At 42.0% G+C, this 18,147-nt stretch overlaps 1 protein-coding gene across 7 annotated transcripts in view; it reads left to right on the forward strand.

The window, feature by feature from the left end:
* Positions 1 to 18,147, forward strand: part of rasal2 (RAS protein activator like 2) — a 392,247-nt gene that overhangs the window by 326,837 nt on the left and 47,263 nt on the right. The gene's annotated exons all lie outside the window — the stretch shown is intronic.

Genomic DNA, 18,147 nt, shown 5'->3' on the forward strand with positions numbered 1-18,147 from the left:
TGAGAAGTAGACTGATAGCGAAAGACAGAGACAATGCACAGGGAGAGATCAAGTGGCTTTGTAACCTCATGCTGAGTTTTCCTGTGCTACACAGCCATCATGTCAGATGAGCCGATACTTCCTGACTTATTGCAGCACCCGAACAGCCGAGTGGCAAGTCAATGAGTTTACTCAAAAAAAACTTCTGGACAACTGGTGTTTCTAGACTTCAGATCTCCAGACTGGAGAGGATTATAGTGTAATTAATTTGTCAGTTTTGTCATCTGTTATTACTTCAAGTCAAAACAGCCAGTCACAATTACATTTAAAGAGTATGATTTCATGCCTTTTTTTGCCATCATCAGGAATATTTGAAGTTTTGAAATTCTGTTGAATTGACCATGTCGTTGCTGCTTCAGCTGGCTGAATTGTGTATGGAAGGACACAAGTTTGTGTTGGTTGTTACTGATGTGGATTCACTATTTTCAGGAAGGAGAAGGAAGATGCCTGAGCGAAGGACAGATATTCCCCACAGGAGAGTGGAAATCTTATACTCTATCTTCAATTTAAGATTGGAATTTTCAGATGGAATTATCTATACTGAGGAAAACTAAATTAGAGGCCTTTTTAGATACAACTCCCTTAAGGGTGATTGAGTTACCTGCATAGCCTTCTCAAGAAGGAAATTAGTGCAAATTGTATAGGCTAAAATATAGAGAATTTTATTTATCTTAATTTGCCGTATGCTTTGCCTTCCTTGGAGAAGAAAGTCTAGAGCAGCTGAGAGACAGAAGCCGCCTGAACAGTTAGCAGGAAGTTGAGTTCCTTTGGAGCAAATTAAATTTAATAAAAAAGATTCGGATCTTCAATTTTGTAAATAATCTCCACCTGAGATATTCAATTAAATATTCTTCACAAAGCTATTTTACATGGAGCAAGTCTCTGCTTCTTCTTTCAGTTTCAAATATGTACATTTTTAAAATTGTTTTATGGGATGTGGGTTTCACTGGCTAGGTCAGCATTTGTTGTCCATCCTAATTGCCCTTGAGAAGATTATGGTGCGCCGCCGTCTTGAACAGCTGTTGTCCATGTGATGTGGGTACACCAACTGTGCTGTAAGGAAGGGAGTTTCAGAATTTTGACCCAACAGCATTGAAGGAATAGCAATGTAGTTCCAAGCCAACATGGTATGTGGTTTGAGGGGAGCTTGAAGGTGGTGTATTGCCCTTGTTGTTCTAGGTGGTAGAGGTCAAGGGTTTGGAAGATGCTGTTGAAGGAGGCTTGACAAGTTGGAGCAGTGCATCGTGTATATAGTACACTCTGCCACTGCGTTGGTGGAGGGGGTGAGTGTTTAAAGTGGTGGATGGGGTGCCAATCAGGTGGCTGCTTTGTCCTGGATGATGTCGAGCTTCTTGAGTGTTGTTGGAGCTGCACTCATCCAGGCAAGTGGAGAGTATTCCATCACATTGTAGATGGTGGGCGGGCTTTGGAAGAGTCAGCTGGTTTGTTACTCGCTGTAGAATTCCAAGCCTCTGACCTTCTAATTTATATGGCTGGCCTAGTTAAGATTCTAGTCAATGGTAACCCCCCCAGGATGTTGATAGTGGGGAATTCAGCGATGGTAATGCCATTGAATGTCATGAGGAGATGGTTACATTCTCTCTTGTTGGTGATAGTCATTGCCTGGGAATTTTGTGGCGCAAATGTTATTTGCCAATTATCAACCCAAGCCTGAATGTTGCCCAGGTCTTGCTGCATCTGGACAAAGACTGCTTTAGTATCTGACGATTTGCGAATGGTACTGAGAACGTTGTGCAATCATCAGTGAAGATCCCCACTTCTGACCTTATGAAGGTAATTGATGAAGCAGCTGAAGAAGTCAGCCGCATTCAGTAAAATGCTACCTTGATGTCAAGGGCAGTCACTCTCATCTCACCTCTTGAGTTCAGCTCTTTTGACCATGTTTGGAGCAATGCTGTATTGAGGTCAGGAGCTGAGTGGCCCTGGCAGAAACCAAACTGAGCATCAATGAGCAGATTATTGCTGTCTAAATGCTGCTTGATAGCACTGTCAACGATGCCTTTCATCACTTTGCTAATGATTGAGAGTAGACTAATAGAGCAGTAATTGGCCGGGTTGGATTTGTCCTGCTTTTTATGGACAGGACATACCAGGGCAGTTTTCCACATTGCCAGGTAGATGCCAGTGTTGTAGCTGTACTGGAACAACTTGGCTAAGGGTGCAGCTAGTTCTGGGGCACAAGTCTTTAGTAGTATCTTCAACCATTTTCCCCTTCCCATTTGTTTACTACCCCCAACCCCCATATGTCACTATAACCAGGCACTGTTGCAGTGAGCTATCAGGGTGTTCAGGCATCTGATCTGCTCCCAAGGTTTATTAGTATGAATAAGGTTTATTAGCAGTAGCAGCATTTAGTAATAGTAGGAAGGCTGTTACCTAATAAGTAGAGGAAAGCAGGGCTGCTCCAACCTCTAGAGTACAGATCCTGTGCTATGTGGGAACTCCAGAATGCTTCTCATTTACTGAATAATCATACGTACAGGAAGTGTTGTCAGTTGCACAACTTGAGCTTCAGCTTTCGGAGCTTGAGCAGCAGCTGGCATTACTGCGGCTCATCAGTGAGGTTGAGAACTTCATGGATAGAACATTTATAGATGTGGTCGCCCAACAGCTTAAGAGTATGCAGGGAGAGAGGGAATGGGTGACCAGCAGTCAGGAAGAAATAGGCAGGTAGTGCAGGAGACCCCTGAGTGTAACTCGGTCTCCAACCAGTATTCAGTTCTGAATACTGATGAAAATGATGGCTTATCTCCGGGAGTGTAGTCAGAGTCAAGTCCATGGCACCACTGTTGGCCCAACTATACAGGGTAGACACAAGGAATGCTGGAAGGACAATAATGATAGGAGATTCAATAATTCAGGGAATAGACATGCATTTCTGTGGCTGCAGACATGAATCCAGGATTGTGTGTTGCCTTCCTTGTGCCAGGGTCAAGGATATCACTGAACGGCTGCAGAAACCCTGAGGGGAGAGGTGAACAGCCAGCAGTCGTGGTCTACACTGGTACCAAAGACATAGGCAGAAAATGGAATGTAGTCCTGCAGTCAGAATTTTGTAAGCTACGTAGGAAATGAGCAAACAGGACCTCAAAAGTGGTAATCTGCAGATTACAAGTGAGTATAGATGTGGGAGGATAAAGCAGATAAATACGTGGCTAGAACAATGGTGCAGGAGGGAGGGCTTTAGATTCCAGGGGAATTGGGATCAACTCTGGGGGACTTAAGACAGGCCAGATAGGTTGCACCTAAACAGAGCCGGGGCTGATCTCCTTGCAAGATGATTTGTAGTGCTACTGAGGAGCATTTAAACTAATTTGGCAGGGTTGTGTGATCAGGAGGTAACATCAGAGAGGAATGTCAATATGCAAAGAATACTGGGAAAGACATAGCACTAGAGTAGGAAATATTAAATTATTAGGTGGATTCAGATTAAGGGAGAAAGAAATAAAGTCTAATTATATTACTGTGCATGTATGCGAATGTGGTAAATAAGAGTTACAGGCGTAGATTGCCATGTGGAAACATGATGTTGTGGCTACAGTAGAGACTTGGCTGAAAGAAGGGCAGGACTGGGTATACAAGGTGTTCAGGAAAGACAGAAAAGCAGAGGGTAGCAGTATTGATTAAGAAGAACATTGCAGTAGGGAGAGGGTACCCCAGAGGGGTCAAGGACAGAATCTATTTGGCGAGAGCTCAGGAACAAAACGGTGCAATTACATTGCTTGGTGTATTCTATAGGCCATCAACTAGTGGAACAATGTAGAGGAACATTTTTGTAAGGAAATTACAGAGAGATTACAGTCAAGTTATAATGGGGGACTTCAATTTTCCAAATATATGGGATAGTAGCAGCATAAAGAGCAGAGAGGGGAAAGAGTTCCTAGAGTGTGTGCAGGAAAATTTTCTACAGAAATATGCTTCTAGCCCAATGAGAAAGACTGCTAGACCTGTTTCTTGGGAATGAGGTGGGCCAGGTGGATCAAGTGTCAGTAAGAACATTTAGTTAACGGTGATCATTATATCATAAGGTTTAGGTTGGCTGTGGAAAAGGACGAGGAACAGCCCAGAGTAAGCATAATTAACTTGGAGAAAGTCAAACTTCAGTGGGATGAGAATTTATCTGGAGAATTGCTCTGAAGAAAAGTCATACAGACTCGAAGTGTTGGCCTTGTTTCTCTCTCCACAGATGCTGTCAGACCTGCTGAGTTTTTCCAGCATTTTCTGTTTTTGTTTCAATGGGATAAGAGTTGATCTGGACCAGTTTAATTGGAATCAAAGGTTGGCGGGCAAAATGATAAATGAATAATGGGATGCCTTTACAGAAGAGAGAGTTCTGGCACAGTCAAGGTATTTTCCCAAAAAGGGGAAAGTTAGGGCAAACAAACCTAGAGTTCCCTGGATGAAAAAAAGAGATATAGATTAAGATGAAGAAGAAAAGGTGTGCTTATGGCAGCTGTCAGGTAGATAATACAACCAAGAACCAGACTGAATATAGAAGGGTCAGAATGCAAGTGAAAAAGCAAATAAGAGAAGCAAAAAGAGTATAAAAAGAGACTGGTAGCTAATAAAGAAGAGAATCCCAAAACCTTCTATAGGTGTTTAGATAGTGAAACGGTGGTAAAAGGATTTATCACATTTAGGATCACAAAGGAGATTGATGCATGGAGGCAGGGAGCATAGCTGAGTATTAAATAAATATTTTGCATCTGTCTTTACCAGATGTGCAGGTCGTGGTGAATGAGGAGGTAATCCAGTCATTTGAAGGGTTTAAAATTGATGAGGTATTGGATGGGCTGTCTGTAACTAACATTGATAAGGCACCAGGACAGAATGAGATATCTTTAAAATTCATTTACCAGATGTGGGCGTCACTGGCTAGGCCAGCATTTATTGCCCATCCCTCATTGCCCTTGAGAAGGTGGTGGTGAGCTGCCTTGTTGAACTGCTGCATTGCTTGTGTTGTAGGAACACCCATAGTGCTATTAGGGAAGGACTTTCAAGATTTTGACCCAAAAATTCAAAGATACTGGGAGAAGTGAGCTGGAAATTTAGGAGGCAACTGGCCATAACTTTTCCAGTCTTCCTTAGACTCAGGGGTGATGCCAGAGGACTAGAGAATTGGAAATGATACACCCTTGTTCAAAAAAGGGTGTAAGGATAAACCCAGCAATTACAGGCTGGTCAATTTAACTTTGATGGTAGGGAAGCTTATGGAAACAATAACTTGAGACAAAATTCATAGTCACTTGGGGAAATTGTGGAACTCCAGCATGGATTTCTTAAGGGAAAATTGTGTTTAACAACAGGTGAGGGTAATGCTGTTCATGTGGTATACATGGACTTCTAAAAGGCATTTCATAAAGTACCACACAACAGACTTTTGAGTAAAGTTATAGCTCATGGAATAAAAGGGACAGCAGCAACATGGATACAAGATTGTATTTCCTGAGTGACAGGAAACAAAGAGTACTGGTTAATGGATGTCTTTTGGACTGGAGGGAGGTTTGTAGTGGAGTTCCCAGAGGTCGGTGTTAGGACCCTTGCTCTTCCTGATATATATATACGTATGACCTAGAACTTGGTATAGAGGGCACAGTGTCAAAATTGGCGAATGATATAAAACTTGGAAGCATTGTGAACTGTGAGGAGGACTGTGTGGAACTTCAAAAGGATATAGGTTGGTAGAATGGGCAGGCAAGTGGCAGAACAAATTCAATGCAGAGAAGTGTGAAATAATTAATTTTGGTGGGAAGAATGAATAGAGACAATGTAAAATAAAGGGCATAATTCTAAATGGGGTGCAGGATCAAAGACACCTCGGTCTATATGTGCATAAGTCATTGGAGGTAGCAAGACAGGTTGAGAGAGCAGTTAATAAAGCATACAGTATCCTCACCTTGATTAATAGGGGCATAGAGAGCAAAAGCAAGGAAATGTTGTTCTTCCAAATAAAAGGGGTGGCTATGGGCATGGGTCCCAGTTATTGCCTGTCTCTTTATGGGATATGTGGAACATCCCTTGTTCCAGTCCTACTCAGGCTCCCTCCCACAACTCTTTTATTCGGTATATCGATGACTGTTTCGGCGCCGTTTCATGCTCTCGTCTAGACTTGGAAAAATTGATCAACTTTGCTTCCAATTTCCACCCCTCTATCACCTTCACATGGTCCGTCTCTGACACTTCCCTTCCCTTCCTTGACCTCTCTATCTCCATTTCTGGTGATAAACTGTCCACCAATATTCATTACAAGCGCACCGACTCCCACAGCTACCTCGACTACAGCTCCTCACGCCATGCTTCCTGTAAGAACTCCATCCCACTCTCTCAGTTCCTTCACCTCCGTCGCATCTGGTCCGACGATGCCGCTTTCCAAAACGACGCTTCTAACATGTCTTCCTTCTTCCTTCACTGAGGTTTCCCTCCACTATAGTTGACAGGGCTCTCAACCGTGTCTGACCCATCTCCCACACCTCTGGCCTCACACCTTCCCTTTCCTCCCAGAACCATGGTAGGGTCCTCCTTGTCCTCACTTGTCACCCCACCGGCCTCCACATTCAAAGGATCATCCTCTGCCATTTCCGCCAACTCCAGCATGATGCCACCGCCTAACACATCTTAACCCCCCCCCCCCCGTCAGCATTCCGCATGGACTGTTCCCTTCGGGACACCCTGGTCTACTCCTCCATCACCCCCAACACCGCATCCCCTTCGCACGCAATCACAGAAGGTGCAACACCTGCCCCTTTATCTCCTCCCTCCTCACCATGCAAGGCCCCAAACACTCCTTTCAGGTGAAGCAGTACTTCACTTGCACTTCCTTCAATTCGGTCTACTGCATTCGCTGCTCCCAATGTGGTCTCCTCTACATTGGGGATACCAAACGCAGACTGGGGGACCGCTTTGCGGAACACCTCTGTTCTGTGTGCAAGCATGACCCAGGCCTTCCTGTCGCTTGGCATTTCAACATACCACCCTGCTCTCATGCCGACATGTTCATCCTTGGCCTGCTGCAATGTTCCAGTGAAGCCCAACAATAAGGGACAGCACCTCATCTTCCGATTAGGCACTTTACAGCCTTCCGGGCTTAACATTGAGTTCAACAACTTCAGACACTGAACTCTTTCCTCTATCCTCACCCCTTTTTTTTACGTTAATTTTAATTTTTTATCCACTTATTTTTATTCATTTATCCATGGCTTTATCCTCTTTTTTATCCCCCCCTTCTATCCCATTTTCTGTCCTTTTTTCCTATCGCCACCCCCTCCTCCCACTCTATCCCCAAAAGGGCCATCTGCTATTTGTTCATGTTGTCTGTTTCAGAGTGCTGGCCCTTGTCCTGCTATTATTAGGTTCTGCTTTCTTACCTTTGCCACTAACCGCACCTTTTTTTTTTAAGCCCTCACCATTACCATTAACATTCCCTTTGTCCTTTAGTTCATGACATCATTGTCAATCTCCCCTTTGTCCCCACCTAGCGCTGGCCTTCTATCCAGCTTCACCTGCTCCACCTTCCCTTAAGCAGCATAAATTTCATTACATTTCCACTTCTCTTCAGCTCTGAAGTAGGGTTATACGAACTCAAAATGTTAACTCTGTTTCTCTCTCCACAGATGCTGCTAGCCCTAATGAGTTTTTCCAGCATTTTCTGTTTTTGTTTCATATTTCCAGCATCCGCAGTATTTTGTTTTTATCGAAATGTTGTTCAACTTGCCTAGAACACAGGTTCGGCCTCAGCTCTGTGTCTAGTTCTGGGTGCCACTCTTTAGGAAAGATATGAAGACATGAGAGAAAGTGCAGAAAAGGTTCATGAGAGTGGTTTCAAGGATGAGGAACGTCAGTTATGAAGAAAGATTGGAGAAGTTGGGACTGTTTTTCTTGGAGAAGAGAAGGTTGAGGAGATTTGACAGAGATTTGCAAAATCATGATATGTCTGAACACAGTAGATAGAGAAAACCTGTTTTCATTGTTGGAAGGATTGAGAACAAGAGGGCACAGATTTAAGATAATTGTGAAAATAAGCAATAGAGACATGAGACGCTTTTCACAGTGCGTGGTAAGGATCTGAAATGTACTGCCTGAATTTGGTGGAGGCAGGTTCAGTTGAGACATTTAAGAGGTAATTGGATTATTATCTGAAAAGGAAGAATGTGCAGGGCTAGGGGGTGAAACCGGGGAAGTAGCCCTAGGTAAATTGCTCCTTCGGGGAGCTGGTACAGACACAATGAGCCGAATGGCCTCCTATGCCATTCCTGAGGTTTTGAATCTAAACAATGAGTCTAAGCTATTTAAATACAGGGAACATCACAGTTGAATTCAATCTGACCTCCACCTAACGTGCATGCACTCACTTTCAACAGGGGTCATGGGACAGTAGAGATTGATTTACCACAAATCCCTGATCACGGCTTTTGAACTGCTACTAACTACTCTGGGTGAATTGAATAAACTTATACCGTCTGGGCATTGAGTCTCATTTCTTCCAGAAGGACTGTACCAAAGCAGAAAATGTATTTGCACAGAGACAATGAGCGAGTATACATTTATTCTTTTTTGCAGAGGATATTTTGATGAGGACCTTTCTTATTTGAGAGATTTTTTTTTTACTATTTTACACCCTGCGCCAGCGTGACTCAGTAGGAGAACTATTGCCTTTGAGTCAGAAGGCCCTGGGTTCAAGTCCCGATTTAGGACTTAACGTAGATTGGCATTTCAGTGTAGCATCGAAAGACTGCTGCACTTAGAGTTGCCTCTGTTAAATGAGGCATTCAACTAAGGCTGCAGGTTAAAGGTCCCATGGCACTAGTCAAAGAGCAGGGGAGTTGTTCTGGCCATCATTTACCCATAAACCAACAGCACAAAAAAAAGGATTGGAGTTTATCTGTTTGTGAGGCATTGCAGTGAGCAAATTGGCTGCCAGGTTTGTCCACGTAACAATAGTGACTATACTTCAAAAGTAGCTAAAAGGTGCTTTCGGGTATCCTATGGACATAGAAAGTGCTGTATAAATCCAATGTTTTTAATGAGTGAATTATTTTTGTGTTCTGGGATATCGAAAGATTGTTTTTATATCAAGAAGTCTTTATCATTCTAGGAGATTCTTTTTGCCAAGTCACTCCCCCTCTCTCTTGAAGTTGTTGACATCTGCTGTGCTGTAGTTTACAAGCGCTGCCTGATTTTCAGTTTCTCATTCATGTGTCCATTGGTCACTTGTAATATGCAAACCAGATAAGCTGTTGAATTTGAGCCAAAATACTCATTCAGAGGCTGTCTTTATCAACTGAGCCACTAGACTAATGCTGTTGTGTTGTGAATTCCAGACCAAATACTGTTTCCAAACCACATAGGAAAGTTGCTACAGTATACACAAGATCAACAGAGCATTGCGCAGAGTCCCCTCGTCTGACCTTGAACAACTAAGTGATTAATTCTCGTCGGCTCAGAAACAATTGCACTTCTTGCGCAATACGTGAACTTTCATGCCCTCATTAGCAGATGGTCTGTAGGGAATATCATGAGTGACAGTAAGTGACACACAACCACTAGAGATTGAGCCATATTAGCATATTCAGTGTATCTTGTGGTGCACTCTGACTGGGCCTGAAGTCAAATCAGGCATTGTTGCTTTAGATTAGCATAATGAACTTTCAGAAGATTGAGATTCTATCACACTGCTCCCATTCTGAAGTCTTCAAATATTCTGGAAAAGTTTCTATTTTAGATCAAATTTCAGGAGAAAAGCGCTTTAGTAGCCACCCAGCACTACATTCCCCTATTTGCACCTCGCAAAACCCCTCATTATCCGTTAGGATCTGACAAATACAGTCGCAGCTTCTAAGATGAAATGGGTTTCCTCATCTGATGAAATAAGATAAATTGGTACCTTTATATTGCAACTGAAACTGATGGCGATTGCAGTTTCTAAAAGAATGAGTAGAACCGTTGGTGCAGCTTTGCCCACTTTCACCCTATCTCAGACCCACCACTGCTGAAACTCTAAACCTCTAATCTCCTCCAGCCCTGATTTCTCTGGACTGGGAAGGTGGTGACATAGTGGTATTGTCACTGGACTAGTGTTCCAGAGACCTAGGATAGTGCTCTGGGGACCTGGGTTCGAATCCCACCATGGCAGATGGTGAAATTTGAATTCAATAAAAACCTGGAATTAAAAGCCGGACCACAAAACCATTGCTGATTATCATAAAAACCCATCTGGTTCACTGATGTCCTTTCATTTCCTCCTTTTAGGGAAGGAAATCTGCCGTCCTTACCTGGTCTGGCCTACATATGACTCCAGAGTGTAGTTGGCTCTTAAATGCCCTTATCTGGCTTTAATACACTTGGTCCCTTCATCCAAGTCATTAATATAGATTGCAAGGATCCCTGTGGCACTCCATTTCGTTACAGTTTGCCAACCTGAAAATGACCCATTTATTTCAGTTCAGTTTCCTGTTTGTAAGCTAATCCTCTATCCATGCTAATATATCACCCCCAACACCATGAGCTCTTATCTTGTGTAATAATCTTTTATGTGGCACCTTATCGAATACCTTTTGAAAATCCAAATAAATTACATCTATTGGTACCTTTTTATCAACCATGCTTGTTCCATCCTCAAAGAACGCATAAATTTGTCAAACATGATTTCCCTTTCACAAAACCATGTTGACTCTGTCTGATCGTATTATGGCTAGATGGCTATAGTGTGGTGCCGAATGACGCCAAGGGTTCAGTTCCTGTACTGGCTGTGGTAGTTCTTGGAGGCCTGCCTCCTTGCCATGTACCATGCTTGATGTGAAGTGGTGCCTGTCAAGCTATATAACCAATTGTCTCTCTCTAATGTAGAGAGATGCCTATGGTCCTTTGCAGATTACCAAATGTCCTACTGTTAGCTCCATAATAATGGATGCTAGCATTTTCAATGACAGTTTCCTGTCTATAGTTTCCTGCCTTCTGTCTCCCTCCTTTCTTGAAGTGGCATTACATTTGTAGTTTTCCAATCCTTTGGGACTTTTTCAGAATCGAGGGAATTTTGAAAGATTGCAATCAATGCACCCAGTATCTCGACAGCCACTTCCTTTAAGACCTTAGGATGCACATCATCAGATCTAGGGCACTTGTCAGCTTTTAGTCACGTTAGTTTTCCTAGAACTTTTTCTTATTGTGATTGTTTTAGGTTTCTCCCTTTTGCCTCTTGATTTTTCTACATTTCCTGGGATGCTTTTGTTGTCTTCTATTGTGGAGACAGATATAAAATACTTGCTTGAAGCCTCTGCATTTCCTTGTTTCTATTATTAATTCCCCAGTTTCACCCTCTGAGAGACCAATGCATACTTCAGCTACTCTCTTCCTTTCTATATATTGTAAAAGTTTTTACTGTCTTTTTATATTTCCTTCTAATTTTCTGGCATACCCCAGTTTCTTCCTCCTTATTATCTTATTTAGTCACTCTTTGCTGCTTTACAAAATTTTCCTAATCTTTCGGACTGCTACTAATCTTTGCAGTATTGTACATCTTTTCTTTCAATTAGATGTCATCTTTAACTTCCTTAGTTAGCCACGGACCTTTCTCGTAGCATCCAAACTTAAGAGTGCACTAGCAGGTAAGGCCAGAGGTTGCAAAAATGGCAAAAAGACCAAGGTAAAGGCTCTGTATTGGTATGTGCATAGCATTCGTAACAAAATGGACAAATTATCTGCACAGATGGAAATAAATTTGCCTGACCTGATGGCCATTATAGAGGTTGCAAGGTGACCAAGGCTGGGGCCTGAATATTGAAGGGTATTTGACATTTCATAAAGACATGAAGCTAGTAAAAGGTTGTGGGGTAGCCCTGTTAATGATGACAGTGCAGTAGTGAGAGATAAGCGCAGGATGTAGAATCAGCTTGGATAGAGACAAGAAATCGGAGAGGTAACAGGTCACTTGTGGGAATATTTATAGGCCCCTTAACAGTAGTTACACTGTAGGACTGAGTAGACAGGAGCATGTAAGAAAGGTGACCTGGAAAATTAGTTCACAGAATGAATTCAGGACAGTTTCTTAGAACAGTATGTTCTAGAGCCAACCAGGGAGCAGGCTATTCTAGACCTGGTAATGAACACTGAGGCAAGATTAATCAATAACTTAGTTGAAAAGGAGTCTCTTAGTGACAGCAAGTATAACATGATAGAATTTCATGTTCAGTTTGAATGGGAGAAGTGTGGGCCAAGGATTAGTGTTTTAAACCTGGGTAAGTGTCTTAAGAGCGAGCTAATGTGAACTGGATTGACTAGGTCAACTAGGTTGAAAGTCAGGACAGTGGCATACTTTTAATGAGATATTTAATAACTCTTAGCAAAGATTTTTTCCAGTGAGAAAGACTCTTTGAGAAGGATGCATTGTCCATGATTAAATAAGGAAGTTAAGGATAGTATCAAATTGAAAGAAACACTGCACAAACCTGCAAGGATTAGTAGTAAGTCAGAAAATTGGTCAGATTTTAAGAACCAGCAAAGACCAGTTAGTTTAACATCTGTCATTGGGAAAATGTTACAGTCTATTATAAAGGATGTAATAGCAGAGTATTTAGAAATGTATAATCTAATCAAGCAGAGTCAGCATGGGTTCATGAATGGGAAATCATGCCTGACAAATTTATTAGAATTCTTTGAGGAGGTGACAAGCAGGATAGATAAAGGGGAATCAGTAGATGTAATAGATTTGGATTTCCAAAAGGCTTTCGATAAGCTACCGTACATAAGGCTACTTAATAAGATAAGAGCCCATTGTGTTGGTTATTATATTAGCATGGATAGAGGACTTTCTAACTAATAGAAGACAGAGAGTTGGGATATGGGGGACATTTTCAGTTTGGGAACCTGTAACTAGTGGAGTGCCACAGGGATCAGTGCTGGGGCCACAATTATTTACAATAATGGATGAGGGAAATAAATGTACTATCACCAAGTTTGCAGATGACACAAAAATAGGTGGAAAGGCAAGCGGTGAGGATGACACAGAGTCTACAGAGGGATATAGACAGGTTAAATGAATGGGCAAAACGTGGCAGATGGAATATAATGTGGAAAAGTGTGAAGCTATGCATTTTGGCAGGAGGAATGGAGGAACTGAATGTTATTTAAATGGAGAAAGCTGCAGCACAGAGGGATTTAGGGGCTCTCGTACATGAATCCCAAAAAGCTAGCATACAAGTTCAGTAGGTAATAGGGAAGGCAAATGGAATATTGGCCTATATTTCAAAGAGAGTGGAGTATAAAAATAGGGAAGTCTTGCTAAAACTATACAAGGCAATAGTTAGACCACACCTAGAATACTGTGAACAGTTTTTTTCCCCTTACCTAAGGAAAGATATACTGGCATTGGAAGCAACCCAGTGAAAGTTCACTAGGTTCAACCTGGGGTTTTGTTGAGGAGAGGATGAGTAGGTTGGGCCTGTACTCTTTGGAGTTTAGAAGAATGAGAGGCAACCTCATTGAAACATATAAGATTCTTAGGGGGCTTGACAGAGTAGATGCTGAGAGGTTATTTCCCCTTGTGGGAGAGCCTGGGACCAGAGGGCATAATCTCAGAGGAAGGGGGCGCCCACTTAAAACTGAGATGAGGAGTAATTTTTTCTCTGAGGGTAGTCAAATCTGTGGAATTTACCGTAGAGGGCTGGAGAGGCTAGGTCGTTAAGTATATTGAAAGTTGAGATAGACAGATTTTTAATCAGTAAGGGAATCAAGGGTTATGGGGCAAAGGCAGGAAAGTGGAGTTGAGGATTTTCAGATTAGCCATGATCTCATTGAATGGCAGAGCAGACTCGATGGGTCGAATGGCCTACTTCTCCTACGTCTTATGGTCTTAGGGAAAAGATGTGGAAAAAACTATTGGACCCTAAAGACTGACAAGTCCCCAGGACCATATGGCCTGCATCCTAGGGTCTTAAAAGAAGTGGCTACAGAGATAGTAGAGGCATTGGTTATAATCTTCCAAAATTCCACTCTGGAAAGGTCCCAACAGATTGGAAAATAGCAAATGTAACACCTTCATTCAAGAAAGGAGGGAGGCAGAAAGCAGGGAACTATAGGCCAGTTACACAAATGAGTAATGTGGTATATGAATTTCAGTGCCAGTGTGATTTTAGGTATGTAGGCTAGGTATGTACATCCCAAAGACTGGCAGATCATATCAAACAGCATGTCCCAGCCGCTGTTTGCAACGGGCAGGGTACAGACCATACCCAACTAGCTCGTGCTTGCAAAACATAAAGTCCAACATTAGATGTGATTCCGCGATTGAACAACATTTGCCAAATTTTTTTTTTAATTCGTTCATGGGATGTGGGTGTTGCTGGCTAGGCCAGCATTTATTGCCCATCCCTAATTGCCCTTGTTCAGAGGGCATTCAAGAGTCAGCCACATTATTGTGGGCCTGGAGTCGCATGTAGACCAGACCAGGTAAGGACAGCAGATTTCCTTCTCTAAAGGACATTAGTGAACCAGATGGGTTTTTACAACAATCGTCAATGGTTTCATGGTCATCATTAGACTTTTAATTCCAGATTTTTATTGAATTCAAATTCCACTATCTACCCTGGTGGGATTTGGACCCAGGTCCCCAGAGCATTATCCTGGGTCTATGGATTACCAGTCCAGTGACAATACCACTACGCCACCACCTCCCCCATATAATAATCCTCAGTGTGCCAAGAATTACTCTGGCAACCAATTTAAGATTGTCAGTCAGGCTCTCTATGTGGCACATTTGCGTGTACTGGAAGCTACAAATATTAATACACAGGGCCCTGTTCCCTGCAGATAGAAAGAAAATTTACATACATTGCACCTACTTCAGCTAAACAAAATAATTGACAGCCGTTCGCTCATTCCTCAGGGCAATGCCTTGACCAATCAGGATCAAGCTGCCTGGTTTAAATTTCAAACAATGATTGGCAGTTAACTATCAATCACCATCAGTGGTGCATTCTCCACGGCAATGCCACTTGCCAACCAATCAGCACTTTCTTCACATAAGGTATAAATTGATGTTTTCCCCCTTATATATTGGTATTCTTGCGAGTGTCCTGATGAGTGCAAGACAAAAAGCTTAGACATGTCTCTTTTTTTCAGCAATACTCAAAAAGCTATAGTTGCTATTTCTGTTGCTTAAAGATAACATTGGTGGATCTAGGTCACCCAGACCATCCTGAGCAGAGCTAAGAGGTTCTGCAGAATGTGTTGTTTTTGGTTAAGACCTTGTCTATGCAGTTTGGGTTGGTTGTGTGTTGCTGTTGGCTGAGGATCAGGCTAAATTCTATAAGAGGAGCTGAAACTCTTTGCGGGGAAGACAGAGTTTTGAAAGAGTTGGTGACTGAGATTGATGACATACATGTTGAGTGGGCTGCTGAGCCAATTTTTAAAATCTGTCTCAGTTGTAACTGCCATTTAATGTGTAATTTATAGTTTATAATTGACCTCAATTTGCTTGTTAATTCTTGTTTAACTTATGTTGATTCTGGGTTTTAGCGGGTTACCAAAGATAGTATTTAGGGTTTGCTTTGTTTGACTCGTGCTTTGTTTGACTGTTATGTAGGAAACATTCTTTTGTTTTAAATCATGGAATCTTGTGGCTCAATTCTTTCAGTACATAACTGGAACTTAGGACCTCTTTTATTTTAATAAAAAGTTACTGTTCTCGTCCAAGATCAAAACAGCACTCGTGACTTAGACTTGTGTACAGAGCACAATTTCGAAATTTGCAAATGACACAAAAACTTGGGAAGCATTGTGAACCATGAGAAGGATAGTGATAGACCACAAGGAGACATAGGCTAATGGAATGGATGGATACATGACAGGTGAAATTTACTTCAGAGAAGTGTGAAGCAATATATATTGCTAGGGAGAATGAAGAGAGGCAATATAAACTGAAGGGTACCATTCTAAAGGGGGTGCAGGAACAGAGAAAGACCTGGAGGTATAGTGCATAAATCGTTGAATATTGTTGGGCAGGCTGAGAAAGTGGTTAAAAAGACATAGCGGGTCCTGGGCTTTATAAATGAAGGCATAGAGTACAAAAGCAAGGAAGTTAATTTGAACCTGCATAAAACACTGGTTTGGCCTCAACTAGAGTATTGGGCACCACACTTTAGGAAGGATGTGAAGACTTTAGGGAGCGTGCAGAAAAGATTTATGAGAGTGCTTCCAGGCATGAGTGAGTTCAGAATAGATTGGAGTAGCTGGAGTAGTTCTCCTTAGAGAAAAGAAGATTGAGAGGAGATTTAATAGAGGTGTTCAGAATTATGAGGTGTCTAGATAGAGTTGATAGAGAAGCTGTTCCCAGAGGCAGAAGGGTTGAGAACCAGAGAGCCTAGATTTAAGTTGATTGGCAAAAAGAGCCAAAGGCGATTTAAAGAAAAATTGTTTCACACAATGAGAAGCTAGGATCTTGAATGCACTGCCTGAGAGATCATGGAGATTCAGTCGTGGCTTTCAGAAGCGTCTGAAGAGAGAGTTACAGGGCTATGGGGAAAGAGCGTGAGAATGGGACTAGCTAAATTGCTCTGGCAGCATGCCGGCACAGACTCAACCAGCCAAATTGTCGCCTCCTGCCCTTTAAATATTCTATCATTCCTCCCACTGTGAAAGAATGATAGTCTTTAAAAAGGATCTGGAAGTTTCAGCATGTTGAACAGCTTGCTACTATAAGAGCTCAATAATTTTTGAGACGTCCCTTTTTTTAAATATATTTAGCATGTTATTGAGGATACACTTATTTTATAAATTCAGATAATATTCTACATCAATAAGCAATTTTGCAGTACCAGGTTTACCAAATATCAGTGTCAGTGGAGGCTGCATCTCAAAGGTTTAATGTTACAATAGCATGTGAGCATTCATTTCGATAGTTATTGGTCCATTGTGAAAGCCTGCTTTGCTGACTCTGGCAGCCAAGCCTCATTTAAGTCAGGACACCAGTACCTCACCTCCGCTGTTAATGGAGACGGCTCATGTGACTCTAGCAGCATGGAGAACCCCACCCACACCCAGAAGACGTAGCTTGCCCCTCTAATGCTGGTGCAATGCTACCTGCAGTGAACAAACAAGTCCCACTGGCTGAGCATATTGTCCTTTTGTCCTGCTGCAAAAAGGTTCTAACTCTGAATCATGTGATCCTTCTGCAATTTGAATTTCAACTGACATTGGAGAAAGCATATGGTCTTGTAATTGCACTTTTTAAAGAGCTGCATATGAACAATCTTGCTCTGAAATCCACATTGTAATGCAAATGGAATAAATTTTGAGTACCAGCTGCCCTAACACATTCAGGAGAGTTTCCAGTAGAAGTGGTTTGCAATATAAAGACCGTGAAACTCAACTATTGGCTTGTGTTTTAACAGTATTTTTCTATATAGTAATAGCCTGCGGTCACAAACTTTATTTAAAGTTTGAATGAGCATGCATGTTAATTAGCTACTTGAGAACTGATTAACAGCATACAGGAGGACAACCAAGAACTGCAGTCAGCCCTGTCATCTTCCACCATATTGCACCTCAGACTCTGAAGCACAGTACCATAGTCATTTCCAACACAGACTCAATGCCTTCATGCGCAACAGCCAAAGTAATCAGCACTCCCTTCCAACTTTAAGTCAGTTCTTCAGCATTTGTGCATTGCATAACCGCAATTTGCCAATTTAATCAGAAATTGGCTCAGATTATTAAAACTCCTGTTTGTGAACCTTCTGTGTCTGCACTGCAGGGAGAGTTAATCAACAAACAGCAGAAACTCATGGAGATGGGAGAAAGGTGGTAATAAATTTGTCTCTGTCCAAAGCTACCTATCTCTGCTGCAGGTCAAGCTGACTGTAATGAAGAGTTGTGAAGTGTGTCTCAGAATGAGAAATGATGCAACCATGGTTCTATTCATTTCATGGTCAAACGCAAGAAAACTATGGGAATGAGTACAGCAATTTCTTTGAAGTGGATGGGAAAGAAGTAGCTTGTTTTGGCTAAATGTTGAGTTTTACTAAAAGGAATGACCCAAAGTGCAATCCACTGAAACTGATTGAAAGGATTTAGATTCAGCTTTTGTTTCCACTGTCT

Source organism: Cetorhinus maximus, chromosome 17 (genome assembly GCF_964194155.1).
Source record: "Cetorhinus maximus chromosome 17, sCetMax3.hap1.1, whole genome shotgun sequence".
NCBI classification, from domain to species: Eukaryota; Metazoa; Chordata; class Chondrichthyes; order Lamniformes; family Cetorhinidae; genus Cetorhinus; species Cetorhinus maximus.